Consider the following 26000-nt stretch of genomic DNA (forward strand, 5'->3'; position numbering starts at 1 on the left):
CCATGCCTACTCGTCCAAGTGTCTGTGGTGAAATGCACCCTGTCACACACAGAGTTTCTCAAAGAAGCGGTGATGTTGTGTGCGACATGCTGGTGGAGCGCAGTCACACCTTTCTTTGAGAAGTAGTGCCGACTGGGCATCTGGTACTGGGGCACTGTGACGGACATAAGGTCTCGAAAATCCTCTGTGTCCACCAGGCGGAAAGGCAGCATTTCTGTAGCCAAGAGCTTGCAGATGGTGAAATTCAACCTCTTAGCTTTCTCATGGCTAGGAGGAAATGGTCTTTTACTTGTCCACATCTGAGGGACCGAGGGCTGGCTATTGTGCTTAGACGGGGTTGATAAGGGTGTCCCCGGCAAACTGCCGGTCTGTGAGGAAGATGCAGGCGGACAAGATAGGTTGCCTTGATCCAAAGGTGGTGCTATTGATGTCGGACAGCGCTCAACACCAGCTGGTGTTACGACCTCCAAAGAAAATGATGACCTGCCAATCACGCTGGCTGTTGCGGGTAAAGAGGTGGCAGGTTTGCGCCCCAAAACAGGTGTGACTGCTGTCCCCCCAGTCACAGAGGATGAAGAGGCCGCGGATGCACAAGATATGGCAGACGGTGGTTGGCCCGGCCGGCTAGGCCGCATTGTAGCACACTGAGCTTCCCACTGCAACTTATGCTTCATGTCCATGTGCCGGTTCATGCATGAAGTACTCAAACTATGTATTTTTTGGCCTCTACTTAGCTTTTGCTGACAAATGTTACAGATAACACGAGTTGGGTCATCTTTATCGATCTGAAAAAATGCTCAGGCTATGCAAGGCTTAGCACCCATGCGACCTGAAGAGCCACCACGACTTGTGGTGAGAGGCAGAGTTGTGTTTGAGGATGCAGTTGTTGACGTGCTTCCAGTACTACGTCTCTGTCCAGGAAGGCGCAACCTGACCTCGTCGTCACTAGCATCTTCCTCCACCTCCTCTGCTGACCTCATCTCTTGGCTGACTGTGGGTTGACAGTAAGTGGGATCTCCAACCTCATCATCATCACCCTGTGTGTTATCACACCAGTCGTCCTCAGAGCCAACCTGTTCCTGCCCTGACAAAAAACTAAGGTTGTCGCTCCAATCAGGTATTTGAGTCTTATCATCGTCTTCCTCATTGTCTCCACCAACAGGAGTTACAGTTTGGGAATGAGGGTCTACATTATGGTCAGAACCTTCTGCGTCTGGTCCTGGATCCGACTCATAAAGATTCTGGGCATCAGTGCAGATCATTTCCTCGTCTGGATTCACAGAAGCGCTGGAGTCGACCTCTGATTCCTAGGCTATAGTATGAGTAAACAGCTCTGCAGACTCAACCATCTGTTCTACCTCATACTCAGACGGGCAGCTGGAGATTTGGGAGCTGTGAGGAAGCAAGTGCGATTTGGGTGACACCTTTGAGGACTGGAGTATTTGTGATGTTGAAGTTGATGTGGAGGAGAGCCCACTTAAAGGAGCACTTGATATCCGTTGAAGCACCTGCTGTTTTTGTGCCTCATCTGGAATTTGTAGCGATTGGCGTGGCCGTAAGAAAGGGATCTTATCACATTGTCCGCTAAAAGAAGTAGACATTTTAGTTTGGCTGGAAGATGGTCTTTCTTCTGCAGATGTTACTGTTGCTTTAACACCTACCCCACGGACACAACCTTTTTTCCCCTTCCCAACACGCCTATTCCCCTTTCCACCAGCAGCAGGCCTTTTTCCACTCATTTTGGTGGTTAACTAATTCACAACTCTGGAGTTGTTTGCACAAAAAAACAATGGATGGTAACCGAGCAGAGCTGAGTGGCCAAACTGTGGTATTAGGCCAAAACTATTGGCTGGGTTAGATGCAGAAAAAAATTATATTCAATTTGCAACCTGATGGAGGTCAGTATAGATGGACTAACAGAGAAAGTCCCACACACTACTAGAAGGCCAAATATTTTTTCAGAGCTAGATGCAGAAAAAAATTATATTCAGTTTGCAACCTGATGGAGGTCTGTATAGATGGATTAATAGAACAAGACCCACACACAGCTAGAAGCCCAATATTTTTTCAGAGGTAGATGCAGAAAAAAATATATTCAGTTTGCAACCTGATGGAGGTCAGTATAGATGGACTAATACAACAAGTCCCACACACAGCTAGAAGCCCAATATTTTTTCAGATGTAGATGCAGAAAAAAATATATTCAGTTTGCAACCTGATGGAGGTCAGTATAGGTGGACTAATAGAACAAGTCCCACACACTGCTAGAAGGCCAAATATTTTTTCAGAGCTAGTTGCAGAAAAAAATTAGATTCAGTTTGCAACCTGATGGAGGTCAGTATAGATGGACTAATAGAATGATGCTATGCCCAAAAGATTTTACTTCACTAGGTGCAGTAAAAAAATTGGTATTCTATACACAGCTGGTATATCTTGCAACACAGATAGGCTACTCCACTGACTAACACACTCTGCAATAGGCCAAAAAGGATTAGCTTTGCTAGATTCAGCCAAATGCTGTGAAAAAAACTTGCGCAGCACTGGCACAGACCTGCCTGGCAAAAACGGATAGGAACTGATGTAACCTAGTCCTGAAAAGGACTCCAATTACAATTAGTCTTTACTCCCACAACCTATCTATTTAAGAGCACAGACCTGCCTGATAAAATTCGTAGGAAATGCTGTAACCTAGTCCTTAAAAGGACTGCTATCACAACTATTCCCTACTCCCAAGCTATCTGTAGATTTGTGCGAAAATTGGCTTGAAATTAACAAGGTATAGCGCACACAGCAACAGCGGTGCCGTCTAACACGCAGCTGCAGCAGTGAGAAAATGGTGGCGACGGGGAAAATGGCTGGGTCTTATAGGGCAAGGACATGTGACATACACTGCCAATGACACATGCCCTTGCTTGTGTGAAAAAAAGCACTTCGCTCCGTGTGTGCGCTGCTGATAGGCTGACAGATTGCACCTCCCCACTGTAAATGCGGGAAAGAGAAAAAAAAATGGAGATCTTCATTGTTCCTGCAGAGATCCATCCCCTGCCCCTCCCCCCACCCCGCTGTACACTCAAACTGCGTATTAACATTAATTTTCATCATTACTGAGAAAAAATCCAGTTATGATTTTGGTGCACGAACAGTTATCGAACATAACCTCCAACAGCCGAATTTTTCTCAAATTGTTCGTGTTCGCCGAACGGCTCGAATACCGCCCAAAACAGCTCGAATTTGAGATTGGCGAACAGTTCGAGTAGAACAACGCTCATCTCTAGTAGTCACCGGAAATGTTCTTCCAACAATCTTGAAGGAGTTTCCAGAGATGCTTAGCACTGGTTGGACCTTTTGCCTTCACTCTGCGGTCCAGCTCACCCCAAACCATCTCGATTGGGTTCAGGTCTGGTGACTGTGGAGGCCAGGTCATCTAGCGTAGTACCCCATCACTCTCCTTCTTGGACAAATAGCGCTTACACAGCCTGGAGGTGTGTTTGGGGTCATTATCCTGTTGAAAAATAAATGATGGTCCAACTAAACACAAACCGGATGGAATAGCATGCCGCTGCAAGATGCTGTGGTAGCCATGCTGGTTCAGTATGCCTTCAATTTTGAATAAATCCCCAACAGTGTCACCAGCAAAGCACCCCCACACCATCACACCTCCTCCTCCATTTTTCACTGTGGGAACCAGGCATGTAGAGTCCATCTGTTCACCTTCTCTGCGTCGCACAAAGACAAGGTAGTTCGAACCAAAAATCTCAAATTTGGACTCATCAGACCAAATCACAGATTTCCACTGGTCTAATGTCCATTCCTTGCGTTCTTTAGCCCAAACAAGTCTCTTCTGCTTGTTGCCTGTCCATAGTTGTGGTTTCTTAGCAGCTATTTTACCATGAAGGCCTGCTGCACAAAGTCTCCTCTTAACAGTCGTTGTAGAGATGTGTCTGCTGCTAGAACTCTGTGTGGCACTGACCTGGTCTCTAATCTGAGCTGCTGTTAACCTGCGATTTCTGAGGTTGGTGACTCGGATAAAGTTATCCTCAGAAGAAGAGGTGACTCTTGGTCTTCGTTTCTTGGGGCGGTCCTCATGTGAGCCAGTTTCTTTGTAGCGCTTGATGGTTTTTGCAACTGCACTTGGGTACACTTTCAAAGTTTGCCCAATTTTTCGGACTGACTGACCTTCATTTCTTAAAGTAATGATGGCCACTCATTTTTCTTTACTAAGCTGCTTTTATCTTGCCATAATACAAATTCTAACAGTCTATTCAGTATGACTATCAGCTGTGTTTAATCACCTGACTTCTGCACAACCCAACTGATGGTCCCAACCCCATTTATAAGGCAATAAATCCCACTTATTAAACCTGACAGGGCACACCTGTGAAGTGAAAACCATTTCCAGTGACTACCTCTTGAAGCTCATCAAGAGGATGCCAAGAGTGTGCAAAGCAGTCATCAAAGGAAAAGGTGGCTACTTTGAAGAACCTAGAATATAAGGCATATTTTCAGTTGTTTCACACTTTTTTGTTATGTACAGTACAGACCAAAAGTTTGGACACACCTTCTCATTTAAAGATTTTTCTGTATTTTCATGACTATGAAAACTGTGCATTCACACTGAAGGCATCAAAACTATGAATTAACACATGTGAAATTATACACTTAACAAAAAAGTGTGAAACAACTGAAAATATGTCTTATATTCTAGGTTCTTCAAAGTAGCCACCTTTTGCTTTGATGACTGCTTTGCACACTCTTGGCATTCTCTTGATGAGCTTCAAGAGGTAGTCACCGGAAATGGTCTTCCAACAATCTTGAAGGAGTTCCCAGGGATGCTTAGCACTTGTTTACCCTTTTACCTTCACTCTGCGGTCCAGCTCACCCCAAACCATCTCGATTGGGTTCAGGTCTGGTGACTGTGGAGGCCAAGTCATCTGGTGTAGCACCCCATCACTCCCCCTCTTGGTCAAATAGCCGTTACACAGCCTGGAGGCATGTTTGAGGTCATTGTCCTGTTGAAAAATAAATGATGGTCCAAGTAAACGCAAACCGGATGGAATAGCACGCCGCTGCAAGATGCTGTGGTAGCCATGCTGGTTCAGTATGCCTTCAATTTTGAATAAATCCCCAACAGTGTCACCAGCAAAGCACCCCCACACCATCACACCTCCTCCTCCATGCTTCAAAATGGGAACCAGGCATGTAGAGTCCATCCATTCACCTTTTCTGTGTCGCACAAAGACACGGTGGTTGGAACCAAAGATCTCAAATTTGGACTCATCAGACCAAAGCACAGATTTCCACTGGTCTAATGTCCATTCCTTGTGTTATTTAGCCCAAACAAGTCTCTTCTGCTTGTTGCCTGTCCTTAGCAGTGGTTTTCTAGCAGCTATTTTACCATGAAGGCCTCCTGCACAATGTCTCCTCTTAACAGTTGTTGTAGAGATATGTCTGCTGCTAGAACTCTGTGTGGCATTGACCTGGTCTCTAATCTGAGCTGTTGTTAACCTGCGATTTCTGAGGCTGGTGACTCAGATAAACTTATCCTCAGAAGCAGAGGTGACTCTTGGTCTTCCTTTCCTGGGGTGGTTCTCATGTGAGCCAGTTTCTTTGTAACGCTTGATGGTTTTTGTAAATGCACTTGGGGACACTTTCAAAGTTTTGCCAATTTTTCAGACAGACTGACCTTCTTTTCTTAAAAGTAATGATGGCCATTCGTTTTTCTTTACTTAGCTGCTTTTTTCTTTCCATAATACAAATTCTAACAGGCTATTCAGTAGGACTATCAGCTGTGTATCCACCAGACTTCTGCACAACATAACTGATGGTCCCAACCCCATTTATAAGGCAAGAAATCCCACTTATTAAACCTGACAGGGAACACCTGTGAAGTGAAAACCATTTCCGGTGACTACCTCTTGAAGCTCATCAAGAGCATGCCAAGAGTGTGCAAAGCAGTCATCAAAGCTAAGGTGGCAACTTTGAAGAACCTAGAATATAAGACATGTTTTCAGTTGTTTCACACTTTTTTGTCAAGTATATAATTCCACATGTGTTAATTCATCGTTTTGATGCCTTCAGTGTGAATGTACAATTTTCATAGTCATGAAAATACAGAAACATCTGTAAATGAGAAGGTGTGTCCAAACTTTTGGTCTGTACTGTATATAATTCCACATGTGTTAATTCATAGTTTTGATGCCTTCAGTGTCAATGTACAATTTTCATACTCATGAAAATACAGAAAAATGTTTAAATGAGAAGGTGTGTCCAAACTTTTGGTCTGTACTATATATATATATATATATATATATATATATATGTGTAGATATACAGAGTGGTTGAAAAGTAGGTGGACAGAAAGTGTAATAAGGTTATGAAGGGGGAGATTTATTAAACACGGTGTAAAGTGAAACTGGCTCAGTTGCCCTTAGCAACCAATCAGATTCCTCACGGACTCTTTGTAAAATGAAAAGTGGAATCTGATTGGTTGCTAAGGGCAACTGAGTCAGTTTCACAGATCTAGTTTTCACAGATAGATCTCCCCCAAATCTGTTTTCTTTTCAGATAATTCAGATAACACATAATGGCAAATAATTTAAATACAGATCAAAGAAAATTGATTTTAACAGAGTATAGGAAATCTCAAAATGCTGAAACCGTTAGTGCAAACTGGTTTGAAACATTTGGTACTCAAGCCCCAAAGAGACAAACCATTTACCGCATTCGTGACAAATTCAATGCCACTGGCTCAATCCTTAATGCTCCAAAAACTGTTCGACCCAAAACAGTCGGTACAGAAGATAATAAACAACTCGTTGCTGAAACATTTGTTTAGAGTCCAAAAAAGTCCACCAGAAGAGCCTCTTTGGAATTGGGAATTTCACGAGCTTCTATCATGCGAATCCTGAAATCTATTGGGTGGAAAGCTTATCGTCCACGTCTATTTCATAGTTTATTGGAGGATGATCCAGACAGGCGGCTGAAATTTAGTGAGATTATGCTTAATGAAGTTGAAGAAAATCCAATAATTTTAGAAAACATTATGTGGAGTGATGAAGCTTCTTTCAAATTATCCGGCCATATTAACAGACATAATTGTATTTACTGGTATAATGAGAACATGCATTTAACATTAGAGCAACAACTAAATGAACCTGGTGTCAATGTTTGGGGTGGTATTTCAAGTTTTGGTGTTTTAAGACCAATATTTTTTGATGGAACAGTCACAGGAGATAAGTATCTCGAAATTCTAATGAATCAAGTTGTTCCCCAGTTACAGCAACAGCCTAATTCCAATGACCTTTACTTACAACAAGATGGGGCCCCTCCACATTATTCAAGAGTAGTCTGCGAGAATCTTGATGAAACATTTCCTAATAAATGGATTGGCCGAAGAGGCCCACTTGATTGGCCGGCACATTCACGAGACTTGACCCCAATGGATTTTTTCTTTTGGGGAGTACTCAAGGACAAAGTTTATAGTCGAAAACCAAAAAGTGTCGGTGATTTGAAAAATGCGTAAGAGGCAGACTTCAAAGCTGTGCAAATTGTAATGGAAAACAGTTTGAGCACCTGCGTTGATAAAATTTAAGGGCCTTTGTATTATTGTTCAGAATAAAATTTAATTGTCAATGTTATGCTTGTGTTAGTAAATATAATTTTATATATAAATTAAAATAAATGTTATTATTTTCTGTGCACCTACTTTTGGACCACCCTGTATTTATATATACAGTATATATATATATATATATATATATATATATATATATATATATATATATATATGTATATATAGGTATATATATATATATATATATATATATTATTTTATTTTTATTTACTTTCCATTGACAGCCCAATGTTATACAATTCTGTGAATCACTTGGGGGGTTAAAAATGCTCACTACACATACAGATTCATTTCTCCTGGGGGTCATGGGGCTAAAGAGCAAAAAAGAGAATGAATCATATGCTTGTATCATATTTTGGAAGCTAGGTAAATCTTTCTAATCTATGTTGGTTCTGCTATTTGCTGTGCAGTCCTTAATAATAGGGTAAGCTGACTATTATTCTATTTCTACATATATTTAACAATTAGTTTATTAAAACAAAGTTAGCATGAGCTACAAATCATAGGTATTACATCTCTCTATCAATCTATCATCTATATTTAATCATGTCATATGGAATTTATGTATATTTCAAATTAAAAGTGAATAAATCTTGAAATACTTGCCATGCCTCGGAAAAGTGTTAATGAGATTCGCTGAAGATTGAAGACAGAATATATAAATAAGTAAATATAAGAGAGGTAATAATTTTATTTAAAATTCTACCACATGATGCAGAAAGCAACTATATTTACAACATTTTGAATCACAACACATGCAAAATCTTTGAAGAAGTAAAAATGGACAGCATGTTTGGTAGGAAGATTCATTAATTTGACTTTTTATTAGAAAGGAATGGAGCTAGATTGAAAAGTTTACCTCTCTCCACAATTTCATTTTGTTGGTGTGTATGATATCAAATAAGAAAATATATTATTTATTCCACATTACCATAAGGCAGAAATGTTCAATCTTGTGAAAAAAAGCTAAACAGATATGCTTATGAAAAGTTCTGCACAAGAAATCTTATCTATCACACTTAGGTATAAATTTTGATGACAGACAAAATGGATTGGCCAGGCGGATATTTCCATGGTTCAAAAATATTTTAAGCAATATATTGACATCTATGCCAAACTTAATTTGTACACATACAATTTTTTAAACATCAATTTACAATTAAAGATAAGCCAAATTGTGCAAAGCATACAGAAATTGCCTTGAATATTAGAAAAAAAATTAATCTATCCCAATAATCTATCCTGAATCCAATTTTTTTGTGAAAATTCACCCCGCTGTCCCAGTCCTCTGCTTCATTTGTTCTGTTTTTTTCCTCCTGTCTTGTGCACATGTTGTCTTCTGTGGTCATTTTCATTCTGTGACTGGGCTTTCGCTACCAAGTAAACCTATCACAACACACAAAATAGTAGTGAGATAAGCAATTTCTGATCACAGCAGATTTGCTCAACTCTTACTGTAATTATGTCTCATCTAAAATGTCAATTAAATAAAGGATTATACCATAGTTTTAAATTTTGATGGTAATGAATATTTTTTTTATTTTTTTATTGATTTATTTTTATTTAGGATGTTAGAGTGCAATATGGTTGCATCAAAGTAGCAGGTCAGGTCTCTGATAATGAATCTTATCCTATAGCTATGGCACAGCAGGATAGAAAGTCAGAAATATTGGTGGTTACACAAAACAGGTGTCATGCTAGTGGGTGTGGGCCTACTGTGTCACAGGCCGGGCCTACCCTGGAGGGGTGTAACTAAGCTGCTACCTTGTATTCACTAGAGCCTCTGATACTAAGGTTAGGCTTAAAGCTGTAGGTAGCCACCAGGTACCACTCCTGGGCAGTGTCTGGTACTGCAGCAGCTGACCTCAAGGGTCACAGATGCAGGTATGGACTCTGAACCCCAGACAAAATGTGATCGGAGTCCCAGGACAGACTCTTGGTGCAGGGACTTTGGTACTGACTCTGAATCCAAGGCAGGATCTTAACAGGATAACTGACAGTATGGACACTGGTACTGGTTCAAACTGTACTGATTCAGATGCAGACAAAGACTAGATGGAATCAAGAATAGGGACCTAACAACCAAGTTACAAGTGCAAGACTGACTATACACTAAAGTTGCTCATGCACCTCTATATAGGGGAGGTTGCCTTAAATACATGATACCTTCCAGCTATAGGCTTCTGACACATTATGTCGTGAGTGCGCCGGCCTTTTACGAAGCGGGGATTGGGCGTGCACCCTAAGCACGTTGCCAGATGACCTGCATGGAGTGCGAAGACTCTGATGCCTGGGAGCTGCGACGGAAGCCAGAGCAGGAGGTATATCCAAGATTTCATGGCAGTGAACATGTCAGGGTCCCTGTCCGGGGGAGGGGGAAGAGCTATGCGTTACACAGGCATTATGATTGGCAGTTTCCATTGTTAACTTACATATTAGTAGCAGAAGCACCCAGTCAGCACTTTCTCCAGTGGTCCTGGATTACTCTCTAATACACTGTAGTGCAGAGAAAGGGCATCCTTCAACAATCTGCTCAGATGTGATTACTCCTTCAGCTAATATAGGCTCCAAGTTAAGTTTAACAGTTTAAAAGGGGGGACCTGGACCATATAACTTCTGCAGCTTTGTTTGCAATGTTCTGTAGATTTTATGCAAGATTATTCTGGTTTAAAGGAAACCTGTCACTCGATTCATGCTGCCCAAACCATGGGAAGCATGAATTCAGGCCTGATTGCATAATGGCAGCCAGATATGTTTTTACCTGTAACACTTCAGCTCCAGGGCTGGCCGGGGACTATAAGGTAAGCATGAAGGCTAGCTTGGCACTGCCACAGGCTGATTTCTCCTATCACCACTCTAGTGGGTGGGCAAATCTCACCCTATGTGCACATGGGAGAGTCCTGTCAATCAACTGGAGCAGTGTAGTGAGAAGCATCCTCAATTCTACCTATAGTCTGCTGCCAGCTCTTCAAAAGGTTGCAATCTTGAAACCAGACTCTGATTTATGCATTTTTGGCAGGATGACTCAATTGACGGGTTCCCTTTAACAGTAAGGAGTCATAATATGCGTGCACTTGGTGTTTTTACTATGAGGAGATTGGAGTTTATAAAGAGAAATATTTTCCTGCTTTATCTCTCTTACACTTTCTCTCACCTTAAAGGGGTTGTCCAGTCCAAATCGATAAGTATGCAGTGACTCTGTGTGACTGCAGACTTATGAATCCTCACAACGCATTCACTGTTTGATGTGAGTTTTAGTCGGTTTCTGAGCTGGGAGTGGCCTGGTGGTGTACGATAACATGCAAAATCTCCTAACAGCTCCTGGCCTTGACCGTTTGATGCACATCTCTTGCCTGGTGCATGAGCTGAATTTGGTGAAGCAAAGCTTCATAAAAATTAAACAAATATGTCAGAGATGCTGCTGAAAGTGTAGGCCATCTGTACGCGCTTTTGGAGTTCTCACCCTGCTGATACCTGTCTGTCCACGCTGCAGCTTCACTCCTGCCTTTCTGCTCACCGCCTCATATAAAATGTGCCCACAAGGTGGAACTCCACCTTGATCATGCTGAAGAGATTGTGCTGGCATTAACAGGCGATACTGGAATTTGAGCTGCAACACGCACAGGTGAGTCGCTCTGTGGTACAATACAATTTCACGACCAATGAGTGAGCCTCAATGCAAGACGTGTGTTCTGTGTTGCGCTGTTTCGAGTACTTCATGAACATGGCCAGCACTGATGACACCATCATCAGCATAACTATCCCACTTGTATGACTGTGTGAAAAAAAAAAGATTCAGGTAACGATGGATGAGGTGGAGGCACAGGAGGAAGAGTAGGAAGAACAGGGAAAATTCACACCATTATTAGGCCAGATGTCCAAATGTCTTGGAGAATGGGTTCCTGTACCAACAGTGGCCGGATAGACAAATAAATAGCCACGGGACAGTTTTGGAGGATGAGGAACAACCGTGTTCACAGCAGGGTGCCACTCAAAGCAGCTACGGGCATCGCTACAGCATGGCTGATTCAGAGGACCCAGCTGATACACCTCCCACCGAGGACAGCTTGGCATTGCCTCTGGGCAGCCTGGCAAACCTAAGTCAATTCATGCTGGTCTGCCTGCGCAACGACAGCCAAGTTGCCCGGATTGTTACTTTGCTGATAACTGGGTGGCCACCCTCCTGAATTCTTGCTACAAGCACAACATACCATTAGTGATGAGTGAGCATGCTCGCTACTGCTCGGTGCTCGCCTGAGCATCTCACTGCTTGAGATGCTCGGCGCTCACCGAGTATTTCCGGGTTGCTCGGGCGGGATCTCGGGTCCCCTCCCTGCATGTTTGGCGCTCTTTAGAGAGCCAATGAACAGGCAGGGATTGCCTGCCATGCACTGTAATGCAATAGCCATGTTGGTTGTGGGCATTACACTGATTGGCTGGCCGCACAGCATCATCAGGTCTATATCAGACCTGGCACTGCCATGCTCGTCACAGTCCCTCTGGATCAGACAGTGTAGGGAGAGCTGCTGCTGTGTCAGGGAGAGATTATATCGTGTATTAGGTAGTGTAGGGAGAAAAACCGCACATTACACATATCCATCTTAACAAACAGTCCTTCTGAGGACTAATCCATCTGCAGAGGCAGGGTGTATAAGCAGGCGGTGTATATAGCAGACTGCAGTGCATATAGCACAAGAGGCTCCATTCCAATTCTGCCTTCTGCTGTTGTTGGATATTTCTATACAATGGCCAGGTCTCAAGGCCCAGGTCTCAGGGGCCAAGAATACTTTTCTTTGGATCTTAATCCTCATTATTTGCTTAAAAAGCAATCCAGAGTACACCATTTTTTCTGCGCCATTTGCTTGTTGGCACTGCAGAATACAGCCAGGTCCTTTCCATATTAGAGCGCTAGAAATCCAGCTATTTAAAACTGTGTTTTCTCTGTCAAACGGATCACATATATGTTTTCAGAAAATACTTCCATTTCTGGCCTCCATTAAAAATTTCCTTTAGTGTGTCATTGAAGCAATTCACCGCAGTTTGCTGTTCAAACTACTTACCTACAGGCCAGGTATTTAAAACTCTGTTTTCTCTATCACACGGATCACATATAAATTTGCTTCAAACTCAGTCATTTGTAGTGAACGTGGGAGATAATGTCCTCCATGGGCAAGGCACGTGGCAAGGGACGGGGAAATGGACGTGATGGTAATGGTATATGTAGATGCCGAGGACAACTCCGTGGGCAAGCCGAAATTGTGCCACAACAAACACCCACATCTTCTCGCCTGACCTTCCTGTCCCAATTTCTTGGGGACTGCAGCACACCACTATTGAACCCAGAGAAGTGTCAAAAGTTTGTTGGTTGGATAGCGGATAATGCTTTCAGTCACTTAGCCACCGCCACCACAACCCTGTCTTCCACACGGTCAAGTCTCAGTAGCCGTGAGTCTGGACCGCATATTCCTCACCCTGATCCTCCTTCCTCCCACCATGCTGAGTACCCAGAGACAACTGATCCCACACTTGGACACTCTGAAGAGCTGCTCACTTTTCCATTTATAGATTCAGGCATCTCACCTGGTCCACTTGAAGCGGGGCAAAAGGAGATCGCGTGTAGTGATGCCCAAATATTTGAGCAGCCACAGTCACATGAAGGCGATGGTGAGAAAGTGTCACAAGAGGTGGACAATGATGAGACACAATTGCGAGAAAGTCAGGAGGACCAGGGTGCGGAAGTGGAAGGCGAGGTGGTGGATGATGTAGTAACTGACCCAACCTGGCAGGAGGACATGCAGAACAAGGACAGCAGCACACGGGGGAGGGAGGCAGAGCACTACAACAAGCAGGAAGAAGTAGTGTGGTGGCCGCAGACAGAAAGCAGGCGACCATTCCCCGTAACACTAACACAAAGGAAGTTGCCAGTACAACTGTTAGGTCTTCCCGAGTTTGGTTGTTTTTTAAAGATAACCCCAAGAAGGCCATTTGCACTACCTGCCAGGCCAGCATCAGCAGGGGTGGCAAAACGACCAGCCTGACCACCACCAGCATGATCTGCCTGGCAGAAAAGCACCCGACTTTGTGGGCAGAACCCCAGGGTCATGGAACAGTGTCTGCGGGTGGCAGCATTGCTTCTTCCGCTGTTGTGCATGCAAGCCAATCCCCTATCCATGGTGCATGCGAAGATGTTTCCTTCCCTGCACCTTTCGTTGCACACTCTCAAGTAGCAGCATCAGGAATAGTGTTGAGCCACCCCTGTAGTGTTCGAGTTCGGTTCGGTTCGTCGAACACCCGTGTGTTCGCCGAACTGTTCGGCGAACTGTTCGTCGAACACCTTCGAACACCGTTAAAACCAATGGCAGGCAAACAAAAACACATAGAAACACATAGAAAACACGTTCAAAGGTGTCCAAAAGCTGACAAACTGCTCAGAAGACACAACTAACACATGGAAAAGTGACAATTCCATATAGTCATGCGAAAAGAAAAGAGGTGGAGGAGTAAAAGGAGGGGGAGACACAGATATAGGCATGTCATGCCCTTCTAAAATCCAAAAAGTGAGAAGCCGACACGTTCAGTCCGCTCCTGCCCGTGCCACCTCCGTGTCGCCGGGTTTGTGCCAGAGCCGCGGTGAACCCTGACGGCCAGCCCCCTCTCCCAATACTGGTGCCTGTCCGCTGGTGGGTCAAGCGAGCCCCCCTGTGGTGGAGGCAGCTCTAAGCTTTTTAATTTAAATTGTCTCTCTAATTTGAATGAATACACTTTAAATCCATTTACAAGGATCTATTGGAGGGCAAGTCTCATGCCAGCAGCCGCGTAATTCCAGCTCCAGTAGCGTCCACTAAAGCTGCTGCAGTTAAAAAGTTTTTATAAGGATCGAGCTCGGCTGTCCACCGCAAGGCATCCTACTGCCAGTCCCAGCCCCTATGCCTTGGGGTGCCTCCTGATGCTCTTCACTGAGTATCCCGTGGTCCCGAAGCATTTCCTTTGAAAAAATTAAGTGTCCAAACTACAGGTGGTGTAGCTTGCTTAACAGCCGGGATAATCCGCTGACTAGCAGACACTGTTACTAGGCACAAAGTATTTCCTGGGCTAGATGCAGTTAAAAATTTGTAATTAGATACTCTCGATGGATGCTGAGAAAGCATTCCATAGAGTCTCCTGGCACGCCATATATGATTCTCTTAAAAAGCTTGGGGTAGGGGTCTAGGGGACCCTTTTATAGTCAAAATCACGGCCCTGTATCACAATACGTCACCTAGGCTGAAGATGAATGGAACTGTAGCACCCTGAGGGCTCGGTTGCTACAGAGGTATTGCACCTCACCCAGAGGTGTGATATCTCACTCTCAGGTAAGGATGGAGTGTGGATCAGGACCCGACATCTGCATGCATTACACCACATTGCCGTGGGGCAGGGCGACCAATATGCCTCTGAGATGGGCACAACAGTCCCTGTCCCTGGCTGGAGTGGGGGGAGGGAACACTGAGGAAGGGGAACCCTGTAGTGCAGGAACAGGGAGGAAGCAGTTCCTGGGTGCATTGAGAAGGGAGTATAAAAGGTGGGCACCATCTTAGTTCAGTGCAGAGAAGTCTGAGCAGAAGTGGCAGGGAGCAGGGGCTCTGCATGAGCTCTGTTCCGGAGGCGGGCCTAGTAACAGAGGCCCAGGCCTGGAAGAAGGAGAAGGAAGGAAGAGGAGCGGAGAAGGCTCCAGGAACGAGGAATGAAGGGATCCCAGGGGTGCGGACGGGCGAGTCGCCACCGCACGCCCGAATCCACCTGCATGGAGGGGTCAGGCCAAAGGGGGAGACCAGTCCCCGAAACTAGTGGAGGCAGGAAACGACCATCAGCTAGAAACCGGAGGCTGTGACATTTTATGTGGCGCAGCCCCTCGCTACACCCGCTAGGAAGGCACCACATAGGGTCAGGGAAACTGGCGCCAAGTTTGACAAGAGGAGGCCCGAGGCAGCCGGACAGAAGGGTTGGTAAGAAAGGCCAGACAAAGGACACACAAAGGGTTTCCTGTGAAGCGCTCCAAAGTTATCTGGGAGTTGTCTGAGCCCCTCACCTGGTGAGCACAGTACGACGTGGGCAGCCGTTATCTGCAGACGTGGTCTGGATAATAAGAACTGTGAGTAAAGGCCCTGGACTGCATCACTGACTCCGTGTCGTTACTGCTGCTGCCCTGCACCATCACCCCCATCCTCCGCATACACTGCCCTGAGGCTATACTCCTCCCGTGGGGAGTTATGCTACGCTCTGCTGCACCCACAACACCAGCCTCAGCGGTCTGCCCTGCAGCGGCGGTTCACTCTGACCGCAATCCACGGGTGGCGTAGTCGGACATTTAAACATCAAAACCACATAAATAGTTCCGCCACTGGTTTGACCACCCTGAGCCACGGAACCGGGTCGCCGCCACGAAGACTACAACCACCAGCATCCACCAAAAAGGGTCCGGCTCCGGGTGTCCCAAGGCCCAGGGCGTGCATCAGAACATTTTCATCACCTTTCACAATCACCAATGGGACAAGGCAGGGATGTCCTCTGTCCCCTCTCTTATACATCCTAGTGACGGAGCACCTGCTCTCATCAATTCGCCATAACCCCAATATTAGGTGGATTGAGGTGGGAGGCACCGAGTACAAGTGCTCTCTATTTGCTGATGATGTCCTAGTATATATCACTCAATCACATATATCCATCCATGCTGTTATGGCTGAAATAGATCACTTTGTTACATGGTCAAATTTTAAAATCAATGCAGCGAAGTCTGAGGCCCTCGATGTCTCCCTCCCTAATTCCATATAGGATTCCATCCAGTCCAACTTTCCCTTTGCCTGGCCCTCACAGGGTATCAAATACTTAGAAATTCCTATTCATAGAGACCTCTCCCATCTATGTTATCTTAATTTTGGGCCCTTTATTGAACAACTCCATACAGACCACAGTTGTCAAGTTAGAACTGTAAGATTCACTACGTGAACCACTGGTGTTTTGTGGAAAAGCACATGTACACTGTGTTCCAAATTATTATGCAAAAAGTGTTTAGGAGTGATAAGGGAAGAATTTGTTTGTTTGTCAGTTAAACTCATTGATGGTGATGTGTGTCATTGATCTTTATATCACTGTAAGCAATTGCAGACACCTGTGCTAATTAGTTTGGCAGGTGTGTCCAATGAAAGGCAAGACTACTTAAGAAGGCTGTCTCACATTATTAAACAGCCTACATTTTCTGCCAAAATGGGAAAGAAAAAGGATGTGTCGGCTGCTGAGAAGCAACAAATTGTGGAGTGTTTAGGTCAAGGCATGACTACAATCAACATTGTGCAATGATCAGGATGAAGTGTCTTGGCAATCAAGAAGTATGTAGCTGATTCACAGTACACACGTGTGCGTGCTGATAAGGGAAAATTGAGGACTCTTTCCTACAGGCAATTACGTCAGGTTAAAAGAGCAGCGGCAAAAAAGCCTTGTCATAGCAGCAGACAAGTTTTTGAAGCTGCTGGTGCCTCCAACGTCCCCCGATCAACAAGATGCAGGGTCCTTCAGAGGTTTGCAGCTGTGCATACGCCATCCTGTCGACCTCCTCTATCCACTTCACACAAGCAGAAACGGCTCCAGTGGGCTAAACATTACATGAAGACTGATTTCAAAACTGTTTTGTTCACGGATGAGTGCCGTGCAGCGCTCGATGGTCCAGATGGATGGAGTGGAGGATGGCTGGTTGATGGACACCCCACGCAAACACGGCTACAGCGCCAACAAGGAGGAGGTGGAGTAATGTTTTGGGCTGGAATCATGGAGAGAGAGATTGTCGGCACCTTTAGGATCCCTGAAGGCGCTAAAGATGAACTCCATAATGTATGTGGATTTTCTCAAACAGCACTTCCTGCCATGGTTCAAGAAGAAGAACCGTGTATTTCACAGCAAGATCATTTTTTTGCATGATAATGCACCATCTCATGCTGCACATAAAACATCTGCATCTCTTGCTGATATGGGCATAAAAGGGGACAAACTTATGGTGTGACCTCCAAGCTCCCCTGACCTCTACCCCATTCAGAACCTCTGGAGCATCATCAAAAGGAGTGTCTATGATGGCGGGAGGCAGTTCACATCTAAGCATCAGCTCTGGGAGGGTATTCTGTCCTCATGCAAAACAATTGAAGCAGTAACCATCCAAAACCTAACAAATTCAATGGACGAGAGAGTTCAGAAGCTCCTTTCGAACAAGGGGTCCTATGTGAAAATGTAACATCACCTAGAATAATGTTTTGAGTTGAAAACTGTTTGATTTCAGTTTCTAATAACCTGCTAATGCTTATAATTTCAAAAATGACCATTTTTTTGGTCTTTATTAAAATGAAAAGGTTGATCGAAAAGTTTGGGGGATCTAAGAGTGTGGCAACCCAGTAGTCATGATTACTTCGAATTCTGACAATATGAGGGTCATGTTGCAGGTAGTGCAGCAAGAAGGCACTTATGTGTCTTGCGCATCTCGGAGCCCCAAAATTATTTTCCGGGCTAGATGCAGCTAAAAATTATTATTAATTTTAAATCTGGTGGAGCTTAGTATAGATGGCCTAATAGGATCAGTGCTGCACACTGCTACAAAGCCCAAATTATTTTCCAGCCAAGATACAGATAAACATGATTAGTAATTTTAAATCTGGTGGAGCTTATTATAGATGGCCTAATAGAATCAGTGCTGCACACTGCTACAAAGCCCAAATTATTTTCCAGCCAAGATACAGATAAACATGATTAGTAATTTGAAAGCTTAAAACGGTTGGTAGGGTGATTTTAACCAATCATCAAGCTTTTACTCTCCCCAGGATGACACAGGGGTAGAAAAGTCGTTTCGGATCCATGATTTGTTCATCTTTATGAACGTGAGTCTGTCTACATTATCAGTGGAGAGCCGCGTGCGCTTATCTGTCAGCACACCACCAGCAGCGCTGAACACACGTTCAGACAGAACGCTGGCTGTGGGGCATGACAAGATCTCCAAGGTGTAAGTGGCTAGCTCCGGCCATTTATCCAGATTGGAAGCCCAAAAAGAGCAAGGGTCCAGTGACAGTCATGGCTTCAATGTTTACTTGGAGATACTCCTGTAACATCGTCTCTAGGCGTTGACTATGTGTCAGACTTCTTGTCTCCTGTGGCCTTGCAAAGGATGGGCTAAAAAAGTGGTGAAATGATTCCGCAAAATTGATGTTACCAGCAGATACTGTGGTTCTGTTACGGTTTGAGTGCTGAACACTTGACGGTCCCACGGTTGGCAATTTGAACTGTGAGATTCACTACGTGCACCACTGGTGTTTTGTGGAAAAGCACATGTAAGATTCTGCAACAGTCTCTGCTGATACTCCTGCATGCGTGCATCCCTTTCTATGTCAGGAATAATTTCGGCAAATTTACTTTTGTACCGGGGATCTAACAGTGTGGCAACCCAGTAGTCAGGATTATTTCTAATTCTCACAATTCAAGGGTCATGTTGCAGGCAGTGCAGCAAGAAGGCACTCATGTGTGTTGCGCATCCAGGAGCACCAAGTCCCTGTTGTGTTGGTGGCGAGGTAACAATCATGCTTCCTTCCTCTGTCCTCTCCCCCCAACCTCGCACAACAGAAATGTGATCAAGGTCTCCCTCATCTGATGAGTCTTCCATCAGTTCGTCCTCCACTTCTTCCTGGGCTCCTGCACCTTCCTCACTAGTTTGGCTGCTACCATGTGCCCTGGTAAAACCATCTCCCCCACCCTCACATGCCTGACGCCTTGGTGCTGCCGACCGTCTGGACCTTGCAGATGTTAGCCCTTCCGCATACAACTCCTCCTCCTCTACTTCCTCCACCTCCTCTTGTGCCACCACCTGACTCCGAATTCTGTTTAACATGTGCTCCAGCATGTAAATCACCGGAATAGTCATGCTGATAATGGCATCGTCAGCACTAAACATCTTCGCCGCCATTTCAAAACTGTGCAGAAGGGTGCATAGGTCCCTGATCTGAGACCACTCCTCCAGCGTGATTTGCCCCACCTCTGGATCTCGTTGGCCCAGGCTATACGTCAGAACGTATTACACCAGGGTTTGTCGTTGCTGCCACAGTCGCTGCAACATGTGCAGAGTTGAATTCCACCGGGTAGGCACATCGCATTTTAGCCGGTGAAGTGGCAGGCCCAACGACTTCTGTAGAGATGTAAGTCGCTGAGCTGCGGGATGCGAACGGCGGAAGTGAGCACACAGCGACCGTGCCCTCTGCAGAAGGCCATCTAGTCTGGGATAGTGGGCTAAAAATTGCTGGACAACCAGGTTCAACACGTGAGCCATACAAGGCACGTGTGTGACATTGCCCCGGCGAAGAGCCGCACCCAGGTTTGCAGCATTGTCGCACACGGCCTTACCTGGTTTCAGGTCCAGTGGAGACAACCATTCATGAAATTGGTTCTCCAGAGCTGACCGCAACTCCTCAGCTGTGTGACTCACATTTCCCAGACATTTCAAAGTAAAAACCGCCTGATGACGTTGAGCCCTACTGCCAGCATAGTAAGGAGGTGTGCAGGATCCCTTCTGTGCAGTTAGAAAGCTTGTGGCATGACCAGACAGGCTTTGGGTGCAGGTGGAAGACTGAGAGGAGGCAGAAGCAGTGGAGGAACTTTGATATAAAGTGGATTGACGCACAACTCGTGGGGACGGCAAGACTTGGACAGCAGCCCCTTGTCCTGCTGTCACCATAGTTACCCAGTGCCCAGTCAGCGACATGTAACGCCCCTGTCCATGCCTACTCGTCCAAGTGTCTGTGGTGAAATGCACCCTGTCACACACAGAGTTTCTCAAAGAAGCGGTGATGTTGTGTGCGACATGCTGGTGGAGCGCAGGCACACCTTTCTTTGAGAAGTAGTGCCGACTGGGCATCTGGTACTGGGGCACTGCGACGGACATAAGGTCTCGAAAATCCTCTGTGTCCACCAGGCGGAAAGGCAGCATTTCTGTAGCCAAGAGCTTGCAGATTGTGAAATTCAACCTCTTAGCTTTCTCATGGCTAGGAGGAAATGGTCTTTTACTTGTCCACATCTGAGGGAAGGAGGGCTGGCTATTGTGCTTAGACGGGGTTGATAAGGGTGTCCCCGGCAAACTACCGGTCTGTGAGGAAGATGCAGGCGGACATGATAGGTTGCCTTGATCCAAAGGTGGTGCTATCGATGTCGGACAGCGCTCAACACCAGCTGGTGTTACCACCTCCAAAGAAAATGATGACCTGCCAATAACGCTGGCTGTTGCGGGTAAAGAGGTGGCAGATCTGCGTCCCAAAACAGGTGTGACTGCTGTCCCCCCAGTCACAGAGGATGAAGAGGCCGCGGATGCACAAGATATGGCAGACGGCGGTTGGCCCGGCCGGCTAGGCCGCATTGTAGCACACTGAGCTTCCCACTGCAACTTATGCTTCATGTCCATGTGCCGGTTCATGCATGAAGTACTCAAACTATGTATTTTTTGGCCTCTACTTAGCTTTTGCTGACAAATGTTACAGATAACACGAGTTGGGTCATCTTTATCGATCTGAAAAAATGCCCAGGCTATGCAAGGCTTAGCACACATGCGACCTGAAGAGCCACCACGACTTGTGGTGAGAGGCAGAGTTGTGTTTGAGGATGCAGTTGTTGACGTGCTTCCAGTACTACGTCTCTGTCCAGGAAGGCGCAACCTGACCTCGTCGTCACTAGCATCTTCCTCCACCTCCTCTGCTGACCTCATTTCTTGACTGACTGTGGGTTGACAGTAAGTGGGATCTCCAACCTCATCATCATCACCCTGTGCGTTATCACACCCGTCGTCCTCAGAGCCAACCTGTTCCTGCCCTGACAAAAAACTAAAGTTGTCGCTCCAATCAGGTATTTGAGTCTCATCATTGTCTTCCTCATTGTCTCCACCAACAGGAGTTACAGTTTGGGAATGAGGGTCTACATTATGGTCAGAACCTTCTGCGTCTGGTCCTGGATCCGTCTCATAAAGATTCTGGGCATCAGTGCAGATCATTTCCTCGTCTGGATTCACAGAAGCGCTGGAGTCGACCTCTGATTCCCAGGCTATAGTATGAGTAAACAGCTCTGCAGACTCAACCATCTGTTCTACCTCATACTCAGACGGGCAGCTGGAGATTTGGGAGCTGTGAGGAAGCAAGTGCGATTGGGGTGACACCTTTGAGGACTGGAGTATTTGTGATGTTGAAGTTGATGTGGAGGAGAGCCCACTTAAAGGAGCACTTGATATCCGTTGAAGCACCTGCTGTTTTTGTGCCTCATCTGGAATTTGTAGCGATTGGCGTGGCCATAAGAAAGGGATCTTATCACATTGTCGGCTAAAAGAAGTAGACATTTTAGTTTGGCTGGAAGATGGTCTTTCTTCTGCAGATGTTACTGTTGCTTTAACACCTATCCCACGGACACAACCTTTTTTCCCCTTCCCAACACGCCTATTCCCCTTTCCACCAGCAGCAGGCCTTTTTCCACTCATTTTGGTGGTTAACTAATTCACAACTCTGGAGTTGTTTGCACAAAAAAAACAATGGATGGGAACCGAGCAGAGCTGAGCGGCCAAACTGTGGTATTAGGCCAAAACTATTGGCTGGGTTAGATGCAGAAAAAAATTATATTCGATTTGCAACCTGATGGAGGTCAGTATAGATGGACTAATAAAACAAGTCCCACACACAGCTAGAAGCCCAAATATTTTTTCAGAGGTAGATGCAGAAAAAAAATATATTCAGTTTGCAACCTGATGGAGGTCAGAATAGATGGACTAATAGAGAAAGTCCCACACACTGCTAGAAGGCCAAATATTTTTTCAGAGCTAGATGCTGACAAAAAATTATTTTGAATTTGCAACCTGATGGAGGTCAGTATAGGTGGACAAATAGAACAAGTCCCACACACTGCTAGAAGGCCAAATATTTTTTCAGAGCTAGATGCAGAAAAAAATTATATTCAGTTTGCAACCTGATGGAGGTCAGTATAGATGGACTAATAGAACAAGTCCCACACACAGCTAGAAGCCCAAATATTTTTTCAGAGGTAGATGCAGATAAAAATTATTTTTAATTTGCAACCTGATGGAGGTCAGTATAGATGGACTAATAGAGAAAGTCTCACACACTGCTATAAGGCCAAATATTTTTCAAGAGCTAGATGCAGAAAAAAATTATATTCAGTTGGCAACTTGATGGAGGTCTGTATAGATGGATTAATAGAACAAGTCCCACACACAGCTAGAAGCCCAATATTTTTTCATAGGTAGATGCAGAAAAAAAATTATTTTTAATTTGCAACCTGATGGAGGTCAGTATAGATGGACTAATAGAGAAAGTCCTACACACTGCTAGAAGGCCAAATATTTTTTCAGAGCTAGATGCAGACAAAAAATTATTTTGAATTTGCAACCTGATGGAGGTCAGTATAGGTGGACTAATAGAACAAGTCCCACACACTGCTAGAAGGCCAAATATTTTTTCAGAGCTAGATGCAGAAAAAAATTATATTCAGTTTGCAACCTGATGGAGGTCAGTATAGATGGACTAATAGAACAAGTCCCACATACAGATAGAAGCCCAATATTTTTTCAGAGGTAGATGCAGAAAAAAAAATATTTTTAATTTGCAACCTGATGGAGGTCAGTATAGATGGACTAATAGAGAAAGTCTCACACACTGCTATAAGGCCAAATATTTTTTCAGAGCTAGATGCAGAAAAAAATTATATTCAGTTGGCAACCTGATGGAGGTCTGTATAGATGGATTAATAGAACAAGTCCCACACACAGCTAGAAGCCCAATATTTTTTCATAGGTAGATGCAGAAAAAAAATTATTTTTAATTTGCAACCTGATGGAGGTCAGTATAGATGGACTAATAGAGAAAGTCCCACACACTGCTAGAAGGCCAAATATTTTTTCAGAGCTAGAGGCAGAAAAAAATTATATTCAGTTTGCAACCTGATGGAGGTCAGTATAGATGGATTAATAGAACAAGTCCCACACACAGCTAGAAGCCCAAATATTTTTTCAGAGGTAGAGGCAGAAAAAAATTATATTCAGTTGGCAACCTGATGGAGGTCTGTATAGATGGATTAATAGAACAAGTCCCACACACTGCTAGAAGACCAATATTTTTTCATAGGTAGATGCAGAAAAAAAAATATTTTTAATTTGCAACCTGATGGAGGTCAGTATAGATGGACTAATAGAGAAAGTCCCACACACTGCTAGAAGGCCAAATAATTTTTCAGAGCTAGATGCAGACAAAAAATTATTTTGAATTTGCAACCTGATGGAGGTCAGTATAGGTGGACTAATAGAACAAGTCCCACACACTGCTGCAAGGCCAAATATTTTTTCAGAGCTAGATGCAGAAAAAAATTATATTCAGTTTGCAACCTGATGGAGATCAGTATAGTTGGACTAATAGAACAAGTCCCACATACAGATAGAAGCCCAAATATTTTTTCAGAGGTAGATGCAGATAAAAATTATTTTTAATTTGCAACCTGATGGAGGTCAGTATAGATGGACTAATAGAGAAAGTCCCACACACTGCTAGAAGGCCAAATATTTTTTCAGAGCTAGATGCAGAAAAAAATTATATTCAGTTTGCAACCTGATGGAAGTCTGTATAGATGGATTAATAGAACACGTCCCACACACAGCTAGAAGCCCAATATTTTTTCAGAGGTAGATGCAGAAAAAAAAATATTTTTAATTTGCAACCTGATGGAGGTCAGTATAGATGGACTAATAGAGAAAGTCCCACACACTGCTAGAAGGCCAAATATTTTTTCAGAGCTAGAGGCAGAAAAAAATTATATTCAGTTTGCAACCTGATGGAGGTCAGTATAGATGGACTAATAGAACAAGTCCCACACACAGCTAGAAGCCCAAATATTTTTTCAGAGGTAGAGGCAGAAAAAAATTATATTCAGTTTGCAACCTGATGGAGGTCTGTATAGATGGATTAATAGAACAAGTCCCACACACAGCTAGAAGCCCAATATTTTTTCTGAGGTAGATGCAGAAAAAAAAATATTTTTAATTTGCAACCTGATGGAGGTCAGTATAGATGGACTAATAGAGAAAGTCCCACACACTGCTAGAAGGCCAAATATTTTTTCAGAGCTAGATGCAGAAAAAAATTATATTCAGTTTGCAACCTGATGGAGGTCAGTATAGATGGACTAATAAAACAAGTCCCACACACAGCTAGAAGCCCAAATATTTTTTCAGAGGTAGATGCAGATAAAAATTATTTTTAATTTGCAACCTGATGGAGGTCAGTATAGATGGACTAATAGAGAAAGTCCCACACACTGCTAGAAGGCCAAATATTTTTTCAGAGCTAGATGCAGAAAAAAATTATATTCAGTTTGCAACCTGATGGAGGTCAGTATAGATGGACTAATAGAACAAGTCCCACACACAGCTAGAAGCCCAAATATTTTTTCAGAGGTAGATGCAGAAAAAAATTATATTCAGTTTGCAACCTGATGGAGGTCTGTATAGATGGATTAATAGAACAAGTCCCACACACATCTAGAAGCCCAATATTTTTTCAGAGGTAGATGCAGAAAAAAAAATATTTTTAATTTGCAACCTGATGGAGGTCAGTATAGATGGACTAATAGAGAAAGTCGCACACACTGCTAGAAGGCCAAATATTTTTTCAGAGCTAGATACAGAAAAAAATTATATTCAGTTTACAACCTGATGGAGGTCAGTATAGATGGACTAATAGAACAAGTCCCACACACAGCTAGAAGCACAAATATTTTTTCAGAGGTAGATGCAGATAAAAATTATTTTTAATTTGCAACCTGATGGAGGTCAGTATAGATGGACTAATAGAGAAAGTCCCACACACTGCTAGAAGGCCAAATATTTTTTCAGAGCTAGATGCAGAAAAAAATTATATTCAGTTTGCAACCTGATGGAGGTCAGTATAGATGGACTAATAGAACAAGTCCCACACACAGCTAGAAGCCCAAATATTTTTTCATAGGTAGATGCAGATAAAAATTATTTTTAATTTGCAACCTGATGGAGGTCAGTATAGATGGACTAATAGAGAAAGTCCCACACACTGCTAGAAGGCCAAATATTTTTTCAGAGCTAGATGCATTAAAAAATTATATTCAATTTGCAACCTGATGGAGGTCAGTATAGATGGACTAATAGAATGATGCTATGCCCAAAAGATTTTACTTCACTAGGTGCAGTAAAAAAATTGGTATTCTATACACAGGTGGTATATCTTGCAACACAGACAGGCTGACTAACACACTCTGCAATAGGCCAAAAAGGATTAGCTTTGCTAGATTCAGC

The sequence above is a fragment of the Phyllobates terribilis genome, unplaced genomic scaffold (assembly GCF_046119375.1).
Source record: "Phyllobates terribilis strain yellow unplaced genomic scaffold, ASM4611937v1 Scaffold_4__5_contigs__length_816908805, whole genome shotgun sequence".
Classification (NCBI taxonomy): Eukaryota; Metazoa; Chordata; class Amphibia; order Anura; family Dendrobatidae; genus Phyllobates; species Phyllobates terribilis.